Source organism: Narcine bancroftii, chromosome 4 (genome assembly GCF_036971445.1).
Source record: "Narcine bancroftii isolate sNarBan1 chromosome 4, sNarBan1.hap1, whole genome shotgun sequence".
Taxonomy (NCBI): domain Eukaryota; kingdom Metazoa; phylum Chordata; class Chondrichthyes; order Torpediniformes; family Narcinidae; genus Narcine; species Narcine bancroftii.
In genome coordinates this window covers 130,206,471-130,226,956 of record NC_091472.1, presented here as the reverse complement: position 1 = coordinate 130,226,956, position 20,486 = coordinate 130,206,471, and the positions used below count along the sequence as shown (strand labels likewise).

The window sequence follows — 20,486 nt, the reverse complement described above, 5'->3', positions numbered from 1 at the left end:
TTTAGTCTAAAATTTTTAAATCTGTAATATCTTTCAACTTTTCCCTTTCCCAACCAATAATGATCTCTGCTTTGACCATCCCTTCTCTGAAGCCATCAGTGCCCATGACCACTAGAACAGAAATAAGACTGCTCATGAACTTTAGTATCTATCAGTCTTTTTGTATGGGCAAGGTCTTAAAATAAATTTCTCATCTATATTTATGTGGAGCGAGTAATGAAAATGAATAGCGACGTCATGAAATATGACCACATTTCAAATGAGGTGTGACCGATGACCTTAAATGTTCCTTAAAAATATAGAACACTAATACTTGTGGATGACATACTTTTGAAATGTCATTAGAATTTCAGCATACAGCAAGCATTTCCAATAAACAAACCTTCACCCTTTTTGTCACATTTTGGTTACATTTAATTCAACATTATTATTTTTAAAATGCTTATTTAATTGATTCATATAGCAGTGAATGGGGCCATTCAGCCCAAGGGACCTTTACCAACTCTCTAAAAGAGCAGTCCATGCTTTGTTCTTACAAGTCATATGACAACAGAGTAAATCTCCAGTCTTATGCATCAAGTAACTCACTTTTTTCAATTCATTTCAGATATTTTATCAAAGTAGGGATAATTTAACAGAAGGATGGAGGAAAAGGTCTAACAAGTCACCAAAACGAACATGGAAATAAATCACCAGCTTATTATACAACTCCTCACTGTGCAAAACAGTCAATTTTTTTCAAGTTCCAATATTATCAGCAATTTCAGAGAGTTGAAAGATCCCGATCAAGATTCACTGATCCCTGCCATGTCGTGTTTTCCACCCATTTTATATCACTTTAAGTTACTACCATACAGTTATAATTACTACCTCATTGTATGTCTTCGTGGCCATCAGGTGAAAATACTGGTTCTCTTGAAGACTTTTGTGATCGGAGGATAAAGGATGCAGGGTATCATAGATTATTCCTGTAAAAACACAGGCAGATGCTTCCTCTTACAAAATTAGTTTCTATGGATAATGAAAACAGCGTCATCCTCACCAGTGAGTTTCCCACTAAACTGGGTCCTACTCCATGTGCGCCTTTTCAGCTCATCAGGTTCACCGGGGGGGGAAATCGGACCATGTAACGTCTGAAAATAATGAAGTGAAAGTACGAATCGGGGTCAGGCACCAAAATTACAGATCAGATCTTAATAGATTTACACTTGAAAATAATCGGCAGCACAAAAATAGCCTTCACTTTAACATCTTTTAAAATATATAATTATTGAGGGCATCCAGCCAAGAAAGAAAACAAAGTTAGATTGGAGAGAGCAATTGGTATTTTGTGGTTAAGGCACAGTACAGTTCGCCCAGAACTTTTTTTGTTTCGTCCCCAAAAAGGCCAAGTTGCGCCCTGCAAGATCTCGGCGACAGCATGAGAGGGAGAGTCCACGTTAATAATGTCGGTTCGGGAACACGGAGCAAAACTTGTCACGTTAAGGTGTTCGCAGTATCACTGCAGCCACGGCCACTTCCGGGTGGTGGTCAATCATGCCCAGAGTCACTGGGGTCAGGTCACGTCCTTGCCGCGCGACCACGGCTCCTTGCCGCGCTGCCGCTCGACACCCCTTCAGCCCCCCCCTCCCATCCCCTCAGCCCCCCCCTCCCACCCCCTCAGCCCCCCCCCCTCCCACCCCCTCAGCCCCCCCCCTCCCACCCCCTCAGCCCCCCCCCTCCCACCCCCTCAGCCCCCCCCCTCCCACCCCCTCAGCCCCCCCCCTCCCACCCCCTCAGCCCCCCCCCTCCCACCCCCTCAGCCCCCCCCCTCCCACCCCCTCAGCCCCCCCCCTCCCACCCCCTCAGCCCCCCCCCTCCCACCCCCTCAGCCCCCCCCCTCCCACCCCCTCAGCCCCCCCCCACCCCTTCAGCCCCCCCCTCCCACCCCTTCAGCCCCCCCCCCTCCCACCCCCTCAGCCCCCCCCTCCCACCCCTTCAGCCCCCCCCTCCCACCCCTTCAGCCCCCCCCTCCCACCCCTTCAGCCCCCCCCTCCCACCCCTTCAGCACCCCCTCCCACCCCTTCAGCCCCCCCCACCGCCGCCCCGAACCGTTGCTTCTGCCACCGAGCCGACACAAGAACCTTCTTCCTAATCCCAACCCTGGGAGGGTTAGAGGGGGTGGGGGGCTCAGCTCGGTTCATGTCAGCCCACCCCCGCTGCCCTGGGCGAGGGGCAGCGAGCTCGTGGGCTGCATCTTTTAAATCCATTCAAAACGGATGAGGTCAGCCCTCCTCGATCGTTCATTACCGTTTGATTTCACCCAAGGTGAATTTCCCGGCAAAGGCTGTCCGTCGGCTCCTGGTGAAATGAGAGGAGCGCCGTCCACGCCGCGCGGACCCGGGGCTCTTGGCGCTTGCGTGGCCTCGCTCGCTCGCCCACCTGATGTCGGTGCGCGAGGGAACTCACGCAGACAACCGGCGTTTTGAAATTATTCGTCTCGAGCGATCGCGTGATTCCATCGCAGTGATGCACAGCCGTTAGACCCCGTTCGGCTTTACTGCGCATGTGTATTTGCTCCGTACCCATTGGCTCACGGGCGCACCCATGGCCACCAAATGAATCCTCCCTTTCAGTCATGGTGGAATGGGTCTGGTGCTCATTTTCGACTTGTTGGGTATAATAAGCCCGCCCTCTGCTGGACATCATGACGCTACCCTTCAAACCCTATGTTTCAGTAGCCAGGTGAGGCGAAAGGATGAGAAAGCATCAAGTCTCCAAGTCTTAATTGTGTGAGTGCATCCACAACAGTGGTGACGAGGAACGAAACGAACCCGACACATGCTCCGTGCACCAACTGTGAGAAGGAAAATAACAGAAGAAAGTTAGAAAGCAACAACCTACCAACCCCAACAAATTTCTGCCATAAGATCAAGGCAAGGTGGAGTGAAAGTTCAACAAAGTAGAAGAAAGTTGGTTTAACTACTACTTGTAGAATGGTTGAACTACTACTGCGTAGCCCACAATATTGTGGAAGGTCCAGTAAACCACAAATGTGCCCTCATCCTCAGTATAATGGGCAGCAAAACATTCAACCTCCTTAAGACCTTGCTGTCCCCGGAGGATCCAGGAACGAAGACATTCAACGAATTATGCACAGCTCTAAGGAACCATTTTAAGCCCCAAACCACCAGTTGTGGCAGAAAGGTTACAATTCTATGAAAGGAGACAAGGACCAAGAGAAACAGTAAGTAAATACCTTACATCGTTGCGCAAACTGGCAGAGCACTGTCACTTTGAGCAGTTTCTAAATCAGGCACTGCGAGACAGATTAGTGATGGGCTGGCAAATTGCCAAGCAAGGCAAAAATTATGAGGAATGAATCAAGACATTACATTACAGATTGCATTCAGAACTGCCTACAGCTCTGAAATGGCAGATAAAAACTTGGATGTTAGTCAACCAGACCTACTGATCAGGAGGTCTTTCTGCCAACAATGCTTCAGTTGTGGGAAATACAACCACTGACCAGAACACTGTTGCTTCAAAAATTCTAAATGCAACCATTGCAAAAGCGAAGGACAGATCAAAGCTAAATGTCTGCTTCTAAAGCTCAGGTGGCCTGTAAATAAGCAGACAGCAGAAGTCAAAACAATTGTAGAGAGAGGCAACTTAGCAAGGATGATGAAAACAGCCCAACGGCTGACCTTCAAGCTCCTGAAATTACAGCTCCTGAGATATTACACATCCGAGGAATAAATGGACCAAACAAAGCAATCTTTATACAGCTAAAAATAAATGGACACCCCCTGAAGATGGAGTTAGACACATGGGCAGAGGTGTCCCTACTGCCGTTACAGGTAAAGGAACGCTTGCTACCACACCTCTGGGCAAAAACTGAAATAACTCGAAGAATCAAAGTGTTTGGAAAAAGTATGGTCCAAGTACAATACAAACAACAGCAACCAAAAACATTCTCTACATTGTAGATACCCAGGAACCTGCACTCTTTGGAAAAAACTGGCTACAACACTGAAGTGCCAGTTGATGAAGTAGACAAAGACGATGTGGTCAAACTATAATCATGGCTTTTATTAGCAGAAACTCATGGTACAATAATGAAAGACAATAGATGCATATACAGTTATATCCAAGGGCAGTGTCCTTAACAGTAGAGATAATGCACAGCCAATGTTAGTACAGCAAAGCTCGCCAGAGGGGAGACAGGCAGCTTGGCAGACATTCACCACAGTCTCCCCCCGGCAGAAGAAGGGTTAAAATCAAAAGGACAGCTGCTAGGAAAGACTGAAGCAAGTGATACATAGATACCATGTTTGGCCTTGAGATACTCTAACAGCCAAAATACGCCAGAATCTAGTAAGCAATCGAAATATAATGAGATGTTTTATGAATAAGTCAGCCTATCAGGTTGTTTACAAATTCTGGTGCTTCGTCTCAAAACAGGTGGCTCCTTTGCAACCTTGGGAACTGGTACAGGTCCTGGGTCTGTAGTGTGGGAAGGACTGGCTTCTGGACCTGCTCCAGAATCGCCAGCGTTAGGCAGTGGAGGCTCAGCATGGCCGTCTGAAAGCTTACTAAGGGTCACAGGCTGGGGGGTTGAGTTCAACCTCTCAGGCTCACTCTAAGTAGGGGTGCAAGGAAGGGGTGAACCAGGAGGCCAGATCACTTAGGGGTACAGTGTCAAAACTCCTGTCTGGGAATTTAACATGAGTGTAGTTGGGGTTAGTATGCAGTAGCTGAACTAGTTGGACTAGGGGGTCTGTTTTACATGCCCGAGCATGGCTCTTCAGCAGCACGGATCCAGGCTCAGATAAACAGGCTGGCCAGTCCATCACAGTTCCTGATTTCCTAAGAAAGGCAAGCATTCATGAGGTGTTTGATTTGTTACAGTACACAATAAAGACCGAATAGAATGTAGTGTCTCAGGCAGCACCTCCTGCCACCGGGTAACAGGGTAATCATGTGTTTTTAAAGCAAGATTAACAGTCTTTCAGACTGTAGCATTAGCCCTTTCAACCTGCTCATTGCTCTACAGGTTGTAGCTCATGGCAATCCCCTTTCGTAGAAGGGCTCGCCGCAGTTCAGCGCTCATGAATGCTGAGCCTCTATCGGTATGAATGTAACTGGGAAAACCAAAAATGCTGAAAACTCTTTCAAGTGACTTAATGACAGATGCTGACGAGACGTCAGGGCAGGGTTTCACAAAGGGAAACCTGGAATATTCGTCAGTTACAGAAAGAAAATATACATTTTTGTTGTTAGAAGGTAATGGCCCTTTAAAATTTAATCTAATCCTCTCAAAAGGTTGGGTTGCCTTGATGAGAATGGCCTCCAGAGCTTTGAAGTATTGCAGTTTGCATTCTGCGCAAACAGGACAGCTTTTAGTCAGTTTCCTGACTTCTTCCAGAGAGTAAGGAAGGTTGTTAGCCCTTATGTAGTGGAAGAATCTCATGACTCTTGAGTGGCAGTCTGCTATGGATCTCTTTTAGCCCCTCCAGATGAGCACCTGCAGCAGATCGTGACAATGCGTCAAAGGGATAATTTAACCTGCCCGGTCTGTACTGGATCTCATAATTATAAGTTGAGAATTCTATTCACCAGCGTGCCATCTTATTGTTCTTGATTTTACTTTTGTGTTTAGTACTGAACATGTAGGCTACAGATTTCTGATCAATAGCTCAGGGAACAGCTACTCACCAGTCTCAAGATGGCGCTGGTTCGACCCTTTCTGCGGAGGAAGGAATGTGCTCCCGAGAGGTCGGGCACAAGCCTGGAGGCTTGTTACAGCGAACACCCCCGTTGGAAGAGACGAAAGCGCGGAGGAAGAGGATTGTGACGGCAGACACGCAGTCTGCAGTGATTATGGGCTTGGGTGGCTCTGTTAATTACGGAGAACTTAATAATTTTATGAAAAAATGGTCTGCGGGGGGACAGCAGTAACGACCCCCTGAGGAAGTTGGGGGATCGTCATTGGGTGTCCAAACTCGCAGCAAAACGACTAGAATGCTGCCTTTTGAAGAACAACTAGAAGAGGACTTACCTTACTCTACCACTGCACAGAAAATGGAAGAAGAGCTGGAAGAGAGTGAGTTACAACTTATGGACTGGATCCTGCATTTCAAACTGCACTTCAGCCTGTTTACATGATGTTTGAAGGTATTGCTTCTTATATGGATGTTATTACATCAGCTGGTTCAATTGAATACTAATAAAATTTCAGACCTAACTGTTGTTAAGGCAGAAGTTAAAGAAAATCGGGAAAACGTAAAAAAAATTTGAAGCTTTTTCTGAATGTAAACAACAATACAGAAACAATAGTAAAGGTGGAAAAATCAGTTAAAGATTTAGGAGCCTGGGAAAAAGAGTTAACAAAAAAAATGGACTATTTGGAAAATCAAAGCAGAAGAAATATTGTGAAAATTGTGGGTTTGCCAAAAGGTATAGAAGGTCAAGATCCTGTCAAATTTTTTAAAAATTGGATTCCCCAGATGTTGGGGAATCTTTTCCTGATGGATTGGTATTGGAAAGAGCACATAGAGCTTTAAGAAGACCATCCCTACCTGGTCAACCGCCAAGAGCTATGTTAGTTCGTTGTTTGGACAGAGAGACAATTATTCGACTTGCAGTTCAAAATGCAAGACAAAGGCAAGCTTCAATGATGGTTCAGAATAGTAGAGTTTTCTTCTACCAGTTAAAGATGTTTTATGGCGTAAAGGTTACAAATTTGCTTATCATTATCCTGCTGTGTTGAAAGTGTTTTATGGAAACTATCAGTCTCAATTCTTTGAGAGTGAGCATGAAGCAATGGTTTTTGCTAATTCATTACCGGATGTCAGAGGACAAAGAAGAAGACCACCATTATCTCATAAAAGAAAATCTGATGGACTTGGAAATGGCCAAAATGGCAAAAGTGGAAAGAACGGGAATGGAAAGAGTTCATCTACTCTTGAAATGAGTTCACCATCTGGACTGGAATCTCAAAGCTGATTTTTTTTGTAAGATGTTAATATTTTTGATTGGCTGGCTGGGGAGGAGGCGATTGCACTAACTTCTTTGTTAGTCATCAGTCACTAGTGGGTAATCCACACCCAGTTTTTTTATGGAGTTACTACCTTTTGGTAGTTTTTTTTTTGTTTTTTTTTGTTTTTTTTCTCTCATTAATGAATATTATTTTTATTTGGAGGGCCTATATATTTTATTTTAATTTGAGGGTTCTATATATTAAAAAAATATTTTTTTTCTTTGTTATTATTAATTTTGTGATTGTTTTTGGTATTTAGCAATTGTATTAGATATGTCAAATTTGAAATTTGCTACCTTTAATGTTCAGGGATTAAACAGCCCGATCAAGTGTAAGCGAGTTTTGGCTTATATTAAAAAGATGAAGATTGATATTTATTTTCTACAGGAGACACATTTGAATGAAAAAAAAAGTATGAAATTGAAGAGGGACTGGGTTGGACATGTTTTTTTTTCTTCATTTAACTCCAAAGCTAAGGAAGTAGCAATTTTGAGACATAAAAATTTATCTTTTGAATTGAAATCAATGGAAATGAATACAGGACATATTCTTAAGTTGGATTGTAAGATTTTTAATGAATTTTGGACTTTATTTAACATTTATGCACTGAATGTGGATGATGAAAGCATTTATTTCAGATGCATTTCTGCTTTTGGGGCAAGCTAATGAAAATGTTCTGGTTGGAGGAAATTTTAACTGTGTTTTGGAACCTTTATTAGATAAATCTCCAAAAAATGTAAAATGGCTATTCAAATTCGAGCTTTGATGAAAGATTTTAATTTAGTGGACATTTGGCAGTGTCTTAACCCAACAGAGAAGGATTTATCTTTTTCTTCATTTAGACATGAATCTTTTTCTAGAATTGATTTTTTTTTTAGTATCAGCACATCTACAGGAGAAAATACTGCAAGCAGAATATAAAAGTAGGGAAATTTCAGATAATTCTTTGTTGTATTTTACTTATGAGAGTTCTGAAAAAGTTCGTGCAACTTCTCATTGGAGATTTAATACGATGTTGTTAAAAAAGTGGAATTTATTGAATTTTTAAAAAAACAAATTAATCTCTTTTTGGAAGAAAATGTTAACTCCGCTCAGAGTAAATTTATATTGTGGAATGCTATGAAAGCTTACTTGAGAGGTTGAATAATTAGTTATACCTCTCAGGTTAAAAAGAATTATCTGACCGAGAGCCTTGGATTAGAGAAACAGATTGATGAATTAGAAAAGGAATTTCAGAGAGATGTGACAGAAAATCAGAAGATAGAGTTGTCTGGATTGAAATTGAAATACAATACATTGCAATCTTATCAATTTGAATGCTTGATTAATAGATCTAAACAACGGTATTATGAATGGGGTGAGAAAGCACATAAGGTACTTGCATGGCAGTTAAAGAAAGAACAGGTATCAAGGGTTATTAATGTAGACAGATGAAATTCGACTATTACTTACAAACCTCGTGAGATTAATGATGAGTTTCATTCATTTTATAAGAAATTATATACTTCTGAGGAAAAACAGGAGAGCGGATCGATTGACTCCTTCGGTGTTGAAATTACTGGTACTAGGAGAAGAAGACATATTGGAGCTGGAGGCTCCTTTTACTGATTTAGAAATTAAATGGGCTATGTTGGAAATGCCGAATGGAAAATCACCTGGTGATGACAGGTTTTCGGTTGAATTTTAAGGTATTTTATGATGATTTATCTATAGTGTTTGATGTGTTACAACAGATTAATGAACATTGTGATTTACCTGAATCATGTTCTAGTGCCTTAATTACTGTAATTCCTAAGAAGGATAGAGATCCATTAAAGGTGTCCTCATTTAGACCAATTTCTTTGTTGAATGTATACTATAAAATAATAGCTAAAGTATTAGCGAATCGATTGGCTAAATTTTTACCTACGTTGATACATGTTGATCAAACAGGTTTCATAAAGAATAGGTATGCTTCAGATAATATTCTTAGAGTGATTAGTTTGATTAATAAATATCGATAGTGCCCTGACCATCCGACGGTGATATCCCTTGATGCAGAAAAGGCTTTTGACAGAGTTGAGTGGAACTTTTTATTTAAAGTTTTAGAGAAATTTAAGTTTGGTCCTTCTTTTATTAGTTGGATTAAAGGTTTATACAATAAACCAATAGCCAGGGTACTGACAAATGGTCAAATCTTGGAACCTTTTAAATTAACTCGTTCAACTCCACAAGGTTGTCCTTTGTCTCCAGCTTTGTTTGCGTTAGTAATTGAACCTTTAGCACAGTTGATATGAAAAAATACACAGATACAAGTTATGAGAGTTTTAGATGAGGAGTATAAAATTAATCTGACCTAGGTCACGTCTCCAGAATGGAGGACCATCGCCTTCCCAAGATCGTGTTATATGGCGAGATCTCCACTGGCCACCGAGACAGAGGTGCACCAAAGAAGAGGTACAAGGACTGCCAAAAGAAATCTCTTGGTGCCTGCCACATTGACCACCGCCAGTGGGCTGATATCGCCTCAAACCGTGCATCTTGGCACCTCACAGTTCGGCGGGCAGCAAACTCCTTTGAAGAAGACCACAGAGCCCACCTCACTGACAAAAGACAAAGGAGGAAAAAGCCAACATGTGACCCCAACCAACCAATTTTCCCTTGCAACCGCTGCAACCGTGTCTGCCTGTCCCACATCGGACTTGTCAGCCACAAACGAGCCTGCAGCTGACGTGGACATTACCCCTCCATAAATATTCGTCCGCGAAGCCAAGCCAAAGAAGAGAAAGAAGATAAAATTAATCTATTTGCTGATGGTATATATAACAAACCCAGCTCAGTCACTTTTACATTTGAAGGAATGTTTAACACAATATGGATCTTTGTCTGGATATAAAGTTAACTGGGAAAAAAGTGAAATTTTACCGATAGGTTAAGGAGATTATTCAGTTTATAAGAATATTACTAATTTGAAGTGGACTGATCGAATTAAATATTTGGGTATGAATGTGGATGTTGATTATCAATCTTTATATAAATTAAATTATGTACCATTAATGAAAAAGATCAAAGCTGATTTGATTAAGTGGAAGGATCTTCCTATAAATTTAATTGGAAGAATAAATACAATCAAAATGAATATCTTTCCATGTATACAATATTTGTTTCAGTCAATTCCGTGTTTACTTAAGAATTTTTTCGAGATTTAAATAAAATGGTTAAGGAATTTTTATGGAAGGGTAAATTTCCGAGAGTAGCTTTGAATAAGTTAACCTGGAAATATGCATTAGGGGGATTACATTTACCACATTTTCAAAATTATTATGAGGCAGCTCAATTTAAATTTATTAGTTCATTAATGGATTTGGAATGGCCCCCTAGTTGGGCTAAAATTGAGATGGCTAATATTTCTGAATTTGAAATACATAAATTTTTGTTTCGGTGGAATTTAAATTTATTACAACAATATAAAGTGCCTATACTAAAATTTTTGATGAAGTTATGGATGAAGAAAAATAGAACGATAGGTTCTAAGGGTAAATTATTGACTTTAACACCATTATATAATAATCAACTTATTCCTTTTTCAATGTATAATAAATGTTTATTACATTGGAAATCTAAAGGTATAAAAAAACTTTGGGGATTGTTTTAAAGAAGGTCAATTTTTATCCTTTAATCAAATGAGGGAAGATTTTGGTATTAATGAGAATTCTTTATTCATTTATTATCAACTTCGATCCCTAGTAAAACAAATATTTGGTAGAGATATGATTTTACCTAAATTGACTAAATTTGAATTTTTTTCTTGTGATTGCACCAAAAAAAAGGGATATATTTCATTGATGTACCAAATATTACAGGAAAGTATGGAAAAAAAGGGATGGGATAGATCTAAGATTAAATGGGAAAAGGATATTAACCTTACTTTTTCTGAAGATGACTGGTTAGATATTTGTCATGACAGTGTTACTAGATTGATAAATGTTCGTTATGCAATGGTTAATCACAATTTTTTACATCAATTGTATTTAACACCTGAAAAGTTTAAAAAAAAAAAAAATGGTTTTAGTGAATCAGACTCTTGTTTTAGATGTGGTAATTCGGTTGGAACTTTTTTTCAAGCTGTTTGGTTATATGTACATATGCAGTCTTTTTGGAAAGCAATTCAATTGTTTTTGGAACATTTGTAGAAGATCAAAATACCTCTGGACCCGACAATATTTTTGTTGGGTGTGTTGAATCCTTTGAAAGATTTGGGATTAGACAAATTTCAGATTGCTTTTGTATATATAGCTTTATCTGTTGCAAAAAAAATGTATAGCAAGTACATGGAAAAATGCTAATATGATTGATATTAATAGATGGCATAATGAGATGAAAATTTGGTAATGGAAAAAATCACGTATGTTTTACTTGATAATTATTCTTTTTTTCTTAATAAGTGGTCTTTATATTTAGAATATTTACATTTATATTTACCTTGATTAGATTTTAGTAAATATATTTCAGTTTTTTTTTTCTTTCTTTGGCTCTCCTAAAGAGAGCTGGCTGAGATGGGGAGGGGGTTGTTCTTCTTTCTTTTTCTTCCTTTTTATATAAATTTTTTTATCGTTCATAATATGTACTTTTTTTTACTGTATGTAATAACTTTGTTGAACAAATAAATAAAGTTATTTAAAAAAAAGATTTCTGATCAGTGTCAAGAGTAAATTTTCTGCTGGCTAGAAAGTGTCTCCAGTAGCGAACAGCTTCGATAATAGCCTGGGCTTTTTTTTCCAATGACAGGATGTTGAAGTTCAGGTACGCATAACGTGCGGGAGAAGAATGCCATAGGTCTGCCCTTTTGATTAAGGGTTCCTGCCAAGGTACAATCTGAGGCATCAGTTTCCACTTGGAATGGGACATCCTCGTCAATGGACGAGAGTGCAGCTTTGTCAATATCAGCTTTAATTCTCTCAAAAGCCTTCAAGACCATTGGAGGGAGAGAGGAAAAGATTTAGTGTCAAAATGAGGACATGCCTTTGTGGCATAGTCCCGAACCCATTTGCAGTAGTAGGAAAGGAATCCCATACACCTTTTAAGGGCTTTTGCTGAGTTTGGGGTGGTAACTTCTTAAGGGGGGTCATTCTTTCCAGGTCGGGATGGATGTAGCCCAGAATGGGTATCTCTGTCGCATTGAACACACATTTGCCCTCGTTAAATGTAAGGTTGAGTTCTTTAGCTGTTGCTAAAAATTTCTTTAAGTTGTTGTCGTGCTCACCCTGTGTTTTCCCACAGATAATGACATTATCCAGATAGGGAAACATACCCTGTAACTCCTTCGTCCTAACAATCTTATCCATTTCCCTCTGGAACACTGACACACCATTAGTGACTCCAAAAGGTACCCTTTTAAACTGGTATAACCCCCCATCAGCCTCAAAGGCTGTATAGGGTCGTTCCTTTTTTTTAATGGGGATTTGATGGTAAGCTGCTTTGAGGTCGATAGTGGAGTACACTTTGTATTGCGCTATCTGATTAATCATTTCATTTATGCGTGGCAGGGGGTAGGCATCCAGGTTAGTGTAATGGTTGATTGTCTGGCTGTAGTCAATAGCCAGTTGTTTCTTAGTGTGATTTTTCACAACTACCACCTGGGCTCGCCACGGACTCTTACTGGGTTCAATTACTCCCTCTTTAACCAATCTCTGGGTCTCGGCTTTGATAAACTCATGATCCTCTTTTCTGTAAGAACGCCTCTTAGTGGCAATCGGCCGACACTCAGGGAATAAATCACTGAAAAGGGAGGGAGCTTTGATCTTTAATGTGGACAGACTGCAGTAACTAGTGTGGGGGATGGTAAGTGTGAGTAGTGGCCCACCAAAATTTAACACTACACTGTTCATCTGAGATTGAATATCTAACCCCAGTACCATAGGGGTGCAGAGCTCCAGCATAATAAAGAGCCACACATCAGTCAGGCAATGTCCCTGCAAATTTAAAGTAACTTTACACTTGTACCGTACAGTTTTTGTAAGTTCACTACAAGCCATCGATATCTTTCGGTTCGCTGGATATCTCCACAAATTTAAGGCTCTGGCAACTCTCTCGTGGATGTAGCTGTCAGCACTCCCTGAGTCTATTAGACAATCAAGAGTGTCACGATTCACCTCCCTCTTCAGTCAACCGTTCCAGTCCGTAACAATTGCCCCAAGCTTTGGAGTCAATTGAGCTATCACAGGGGATCTCACCTTGCTGTCACTTGGTCAATTCAGCCTGCTCGTCTGAAGATTCCCCCTTTACACAGTTGTCTTCCATTCCTGCAGCTCCAGGATGCATTTTCTTGGTGGTTCTCTTCTTCTTATCAGCGGGAGTACTTTTCGCCTTACACGCTTTAGCAAAGTGGCCGAGTTTCCCACAATAGCTGCAGGTAGCAAATCGAGCCGGGCACTTCTGTCTGGGGTGCCAGCTCTTATTACAGAAGTAGCATTTTTCAGGAGTTCGCCCTTTTCTTTCCTTCGGGGTTCCAGCACTCTTTATGTTTCCTTTTCTGTTTCTAGCATTTCACTGGACCGCATGGCACTTCTCAGTGTTTTGGCTAGAGTGATTGCCCAGTCGTAGGTTAAGGGCTCCGTCTCCACCAGCTTCTGTCGGATGTAACTGGAGTCAATCCCTTTGACTAAAGCATCCAGCTTCAAGGCATTGCGGTGTTGTTGAAAATTGACTGCCCTGACATCACATTCATTTGCCAGTGAGTCGAGAGCCAGTGCATAGGCAGCATCACTTTCCCCAGGTTTCTGGTGTCTAGTCAGCAACTAGTGTTGAACAAGAACCACATTCCATGGCGCTGCATAGTAAGCAGTCAGACGTTCCTGTGCTATAGTTAGAGTGGTAGTTCCTTGAGTTATGTCGAAAGGGACCTCGCCCAGCAGAGAGTTCAGGTGGCACCACTGTATTGCCTCATTGACTACATTGTTTTGAGCCATGTAGTATTCAAAACAAGCAATCCAGTGGTTGAAAATTTCTCTGGCCCTCAGGGCAGACTGGTCGATTATCAGCCGCTCTGGCTTGAGTGCTGCATCCATTTCTGCAAATAAAATTGAAGTGCCAGTTGATGAAGTCGACAAAGACGATGTGGTCAAACAATTATCATGGCTTTTATTAGCAGAAACTCATGGTACAATAATGAAAGACAATAGGTGCATATACAGTTATATCCAAGGGGAGTATCCTTAACAGTAGAGATAATGCACAGCCAATGTTAGTACAGCAAGGCTTGCTAGAGGGGAGACAGGCAGCTTGGCAGACATTCACCACAAACACATTCCCCGAGACTGGCTGGAAATAGGTTCAATACTAAATGTAAGCCACACAGACACCTCCCAGCCAGAACTCGACCAAATCCTCAACAATCACGTCGTGGTGTTTCAACAAGAAATGGCGAAAATCAAAGGTGTTCAAGCCAAACTGCAATTAAAAGATAATGTAGAACCAAAATTCTTGAAAGCCAGTACAGTCCCATTTGCTATTGAGAGAAAAAATTGAGACTGAATTAAACAGACTAAAACATATGAAGGCATATTAGAACCAATACAATACAGCGATTGGGCAGCACCCATCGTGCCCATATGTAAATCAAATGATGAAATTCGCATTTGCAGTGATTACAAAATCACCATCAATCCATCACTGAAAATATCTGAACACCCAATGCCCTAGGCAGAAGAATTGTTCCAAGCACTAAATGGAGGGCAAAAATTCTCAAAACTAGATTTGTCACAAGCTTATCATCAGAAAGAATTGGACAAAAACAAATTAAGGGAATATGTGACAATCACTACCCATCTGGGATTATTCACCTATACACGCATCTGCCTTACGGAATATCAGCAGGACCTGCGATTTTTAAAGTAACAATGGTCTACTAAATTACTACATAGATTCTCAGTTTGGTGTTACCTAGATGATAGCATCATCACGGGCCGAAACGACAGTGAACACTTACAAAACCTTAAAAGGTTTTAACCAGACTACAACAGTAGTTTCTACGATTACGAAAGGACAAATGTGTCTTCATGCACCCCTCAGTAACATACCTTGGGTTTATAATCGACAATGAGGGGGTGCAAATGAATCCAGCAGGAACTCCAGCCCTCTCCGGAAAAGTTCAAAAAAACCACACAAAACACAAAGGCACAAACATAAAAATGAAAACAAAGTGAAAGTAAAGGTGGGAAGAAAATGGCAGCGAAGAAAGAAAAGTCGAAAGCAATGGGAAGAAGAGAAGAAGAAAGAACGTCGGAAGAAGAAGGTGAAGGCCTTACCTGTCCGAGGAGGCCCCCCGTGGAGAGAGAAGCCCGCTCCCTAAGGTCAGTTGAAGTCCCGAGCTCGGGCCTACAAAAATGGCTCGCGGAGCCAAGTAAAAGTGCGCAACCGCGCATGCGCGACTCCTCGCATGACAAAAAAAACACTGACGGGAGGAGGGACCAGCTGAGGAGTCGATCTCCACAGCTGAGAATGACAGCTACAACACAACAACAGGAAGAGAACATAGAAAATAAAGAGAACAACAAAGAAGAGAATAAAAAGAAAACAAGGAAACAACAGATGACCAACCCAGAGGAAGAAGAAGAAGAAGAACATAGAGAAATGGAAGAAGAAGGGAAAGGCAAGACAATGGATTTTTTTTTTTAAAGAATATATGGAATCAGTAAAAGAATGGCAATTACAAGAATTTTGTGAAATAAAAAGAAGAATTAAAAGTGCAGAAGAAAAAATGAATAGATTAGAGATGGTCATGTTAGATATAAGAAAAAGAGTGGACAAGGTGGAAGAACGAGAAACAGCCATAGAAATGGAAGTAGAGGACTTAAAAAAGAAATTAGAAGAATCTAATAAAAAAGTTAAAGAGACACAAGAGCTGTTAGCTCAGAAGATAGATATAATGGAAAATTATAATAGAAGAAATAATATAAAGATAGTGGGCCTTAAGGAAGATGAAGAAGGCAAGAATATGAGAGAATTTATAAAAGATTGGATCCCCAGGGTCCTAGGAAGACCAGAATTACAGGAAGAAATGGAAATAGAAAGGGCACATAGAACATTAGCCTCGAAACCACAGCCACAACAAAAACCAAGATCCATTTTAGTAAAATTCTTAAGATATACAACAAGAGAAAATATATTGGAGAAAGCAATGAAGAAAATAAATGGGACCCAACAGTATCTGACAGATGTTTTCGCAGTAAAAAGGAAATGGGAACAACAATTCATGCAATTTGGACATGTGAGAAAGTGAAAAAATTTTGGGAAGATCTAAACCAGATATTAAATAAAATCACAAAAAGCAATATACCAAAAAACGCAGAGATCTTCCTCCTAAGTAACATAAAAAACAAAGAATTTGGACTTGATTTGGATGGTGCACAAAAAAGATTTGTTAGGATAGCCCTAGCTGTAGCAAAAAAAATGTATTATGTCACTGGTCTGCATCCAGCAACTCTGTGCTGCGTGAAACCCTTCATCAGCCATGTTCTAAGGGGTACATTGAATCACCCACAAGATGAGCTGGGACCTCCACTCCATCAACATGTTTGGACACCTGTGGAAACAAAAGTGCAGAGATGTTGTTAGTTCACTGACCTGCCCGTTTATCCATGAGGCATGAACAACGTCACCGCGAGGAGCATGTAAGGGTTATCACTCACATCTTGTGCCTGCTCCTCCGCCTTTCTGAACAGAGGAGAGTTGGCAAGCACACGTGCATCTTGTGTGCGGCCAGGCCAACCCATGAACACGTCCAAGAAGCTGCAACATTACAAATAAAGTAACCTGTAGCTGTGGACATGGGCACATGAGATGCCAAAAACATAAAAAGTCATGGTTCTAACTCGCTAGAACTTGTGATCAACGACCACTTGCAGAACCACGGAGTGCCACCCTTTGCAATTGTAGTAGGCCGCTGGGTCCACAACAGGGGTAATAATGGGAATATGCGACTCATCAATGGCACCAGCACACACTGGGTAGCCCCTTTCTGCAAAGCCGTCAATTGTCTCCTGGAGGCGTGTTCCACTTGGCAGGGAGATGAAACGCTTACTGAGGATACCCTTCAAGACTCCTCTCACTTACCGCACTACCATGAACACGGTGCTGACGCCTATCCCAAAGATGGCACTGATGGATCGATACTCACAAAGGGTTGCATACAACCACGGGGCCACAGTCGGTTGAATTCCCGGCTCCAATGGATACTGCGTATCTAGTCTATGAGGCTGCAGGTGAGGTTCGATAAGTTCCAGCACGAATTTGAAGGTGGTACATGTCATACGGAACTGTCTCCTCCATTCGTCATCATCAAATTTGGTGAGGACATTACTCCAGAACGCAGCCCCCTGGTGTCTGTTCAACCTCCATAGAGATCAATTTGTTATCAGAGCCACTTGACTGACAAACAGCATTCACCTCTGTCTGTGGCGCCTACGCTCTGCAAGCCTTTCCACCTTGAACTGCTGCCTTCTGGCCCACAACCTTTACAGGAACCATCCCCTGATTTCACTTATGCACTGTTCAGATCGCATGGAGCTGAGAAGAACCTCAACATATTTCATGATCTCACCGAGGATTTGGCGAATCTTGTCATGGACGCTGATAAAGGCTGTCAACATCCCATAAATATTTCTCTTCTCTCCTCCAGGACAGCCATGATCCTCATCCTGTGTTCCTTTCCGTTTTAGCCTCATCGCGCTACAAATGATGTCCTGGCAGCGTGGGCGGGACTACGGCCACAGTACACAGGAGCCAGCGTTTGCTCAGACGTGGCTCTCCTTTAGCCGGCACGTTCAGGTGACAGAAAGGAGTCTTCTCCGCAGCCACCTGAACAGCCCAGCTGCACTCCCCCAGCCATGTTTGTCAGTCCATTATCTGTGTCCAAGCACCTGAAAGCGGCTTTTGAGAGATAGAAGCAGGTGAGGTACTTTCAGATGTTTCTGGGCTCTTTGCCTTCAGAGGTGACACCTTCATTGGTGGTAAGGACTGTGGGCTTGGTCTTTGGCAAACCTCACTGGGACTTTGAATAGGATGGTGCTGTTGGGTCAGATGTAGTGTCAGATTGTTCTGTGAAGCCATCGGATTGCTCGGTTGAGGGCTGCTTGGCTTAGCAGTTAACAAGGAAGGAGACTTGCTGTCCGGAGATATTTCTGAAACGTCACTGGTAGGTTCTGGAATCTCATCAGGGTCATGAGCAGTGGGAGTGGCCATAGGATCATCCACCGCTCTCAATTGGTCGATGTGCAGTTTCCATATTTTAGTTCCCACCAATATGGAGTAAGACCAAGAACTTCTTAGGGATAACTCTTCTCACTATGGCCCCCTATTATCCTGGTAGTCTCATACCTCTAGAGATTTGGTAGGTTTACTGGGAGACATTGATTGTTCCACTTGATGGCCAATGTTTGACTGCACTGTAGAAAGTCATTCTTAATTTACATCAAAACATCAGTTCAGCTGGTTTTCTCTTGTTAGTAGAGTGAGGCGTGTTTCTGTCTTCTCTTTGGCTTGGCTTCGCGGACGAAGATTTATGGAGGGGGTAAAAGTCCACGTCAGCTGCAGGCTCGTTTGTGGCTGACAAGTCCGATGCGGGACAGGCAGACACGGTTGCAGGGGCTGCAGGGGAAAATTGGTGGGTTGGGGTTGGGTGTTGGGTTTTTCCTCCTTTGCCTTTTGTCAGTGAGGTGGGCTCTGCGGTCTTCTTCAAAGGAGGTTGCTGCCCGCCAAACTGTGAGGCGCCAAGATGCACGGTTTGAGGCGATATCAGCCCACTGGCGGTGGTCAATGTGGCAGGCACCAAGAGATTTCTTTAGGCAGTCCTTGTACCTTTTCTTTGGTGCACCTCTGTCACGGTGGCCAGTGGAGAGCTCGCCATATAACACGATCTTGGGAAGGCGATGGTCCTCCATTCTGGAGACGTGACCCACCCAGCGCAGCTGGATCTTCAGCAGCGTGGACTTGATGCTGTCGACCTCTGCCATCTCGAGTACTTCGACGTTAGGGATGAAAGCGCTCCAATGGATGTTGAGGATGGAGCGGAGACAACGCTGGTGGAAGCGTTCTAGGAGCCGTAGGTGATGCCGGTAAAGGACCCATGATTCGGAGAAAATCTGCAATTCTGAGGTTCCATGATGCATTTACATGTTTCTTAGTCTTCATTGACCTTTTTTAAAAAGTTTGTACAAAACATTCTGCTTCCCCATTTGTTCATGGGTGGTAGGGTGCTGATAAGACATGTCGTTTATTGTTATTGTGCAGGAATTCTTTAAAAGGTTCCAATTCAAACTGCAGACAATTATCAGAAACTAGTTCAATAGGAAATCCATATGATGCAAATATACTTCATAGAATTTCAATTGTCTGGTCTGCTGTTGTTTTTCTCATGTATAACACTACTGGCAATTTCTAGTGTGCATCTACAATAAGGAAGTCTTCTCTAGTAAAAGAACCAGTGAAATCAACGTGAATCCTATTCCATGGTTGTGATGGCTATTTCCATGGGTTAGCCTCAGCTAGGAGACCTTTGGGTTGTGTATCTTGACAAATGTCACATCTCCTTATGGGCCACCAGACATGCAAATGTGCCAGTGCCTTCATCTGAACCATTCCTGGGTGGGTGTTTGTAGAGCTCTGATAATGTGACTGTTTGCCATTTTGTGGAGAGGATCATTCTGGATCCCCACAATAAACAACCTTCCTCAATCAATATTTCATGACACCTTGTATAATAAGGTTTCAGTTCTCCAGATTTCATTTCAGCCTCGGGCCACCCATTTGACATGTACAAAAAGGATCTTTAATAATAATGATAATCTTTTCGTACTTCTTTGCTGTAAACGATGAAGCTTTTCTTGATTAACATATTGACCTCAGGTGCTAGCAGGGACTTGAATAGATAAAATGTTTTAATGCCCATTAAGCTCAAAAACAGTGACCGCTTTTGTTTAAAGTCAGTGTTTCATCAATATTATGGGCTCGACAGTAGTGGTTGAATCTTTCTATATCGTTTTCTCTGACTCCACAAATTCTCCAAACTTTACCTCCAGATTTCCTGCCATTTTGAGACTTCTGTCCTTTGTTCTTTGTGACTGAGGTTGCGGGGTCCACCTCACTGAAAATCTGGCGTTTCCCATTTAAATCTTCCCTCCACTGTCTGGAGTAGGGGGTACATTTTGATCCTTGTCGCCACTGTTATGTATTCATGGTTTTAGTAATACATAAGTACACAGTGACATGAAGCTTCTTTCATAGTTTAATACAAGTTAGAGATGGCTCCCACCACTACAGTATAGAAGAGTGAAAACGTCATCACGCTGAGCATGATGACATCATACACACACAGGCATATGTACGTAACATTCCAAAACATTTGATATGTATCTTTATCTTTGCTACACAAGGAACTCTCTGTGACTTACTGAGTTTCTCCAGCATTTTTGTGAAAACTTGGAAAACG

General features: G+C 41.9%; 1 protein-coding gene and 1 long non-coding RNA gene across 18 annotated transcripts in view; one reads left to right on the top strand and one right to left on the bottom strand.

Moving 5' to 3' along the window:
- The window catches only part of LOC138761158 (protein-tyrosine sulfotransferase 2-like), an 80,729-nt gene extending 78,197 nt beyond the window's left edge, over positions 1-2,532 (bottom strand). For 7 of the 17 annotated variants that reach the window (XR_011356146.1, XM_069932860.1, XM_069932854.1 and 4 more), the window contains exons 1-2: positions 2,290-2,532; positions 871-968 (exon numbers count right to left, since the gene is read on the bottom strand). The gene's annotated coding sequence lies outside the window, so the exon portion shown is untranslated. Of the gene's footprint in view, positions 1-870; positions 969-1,042; positions 1,134-2,091; positions 2,254-2,289 lie in introns of those variants that run through there. The other 10 variants (XM_069932865.1, XM_069932861.1, XM_069932864.1 and 7 more) reach the window with 6 other exon arrangements.
- Positions 2,533-2,543: 11 nt separating this feature from the next.
- Positions 2,544-20,486, top strand: part of LOC138761162 (uncharacterized) — a 174,747-nt gene continuing 156,804 nt past the window's right edge. Inside the window, exon 1 of the long non-coding RNA XR_011356150.1 lies at positions 2,544-3,226. This is a non-coding gene — a long non-coding RNA (uncharacterized lncRNA). The remainder of the gene's footprint in view (positions 3,227-20,486) is intronic.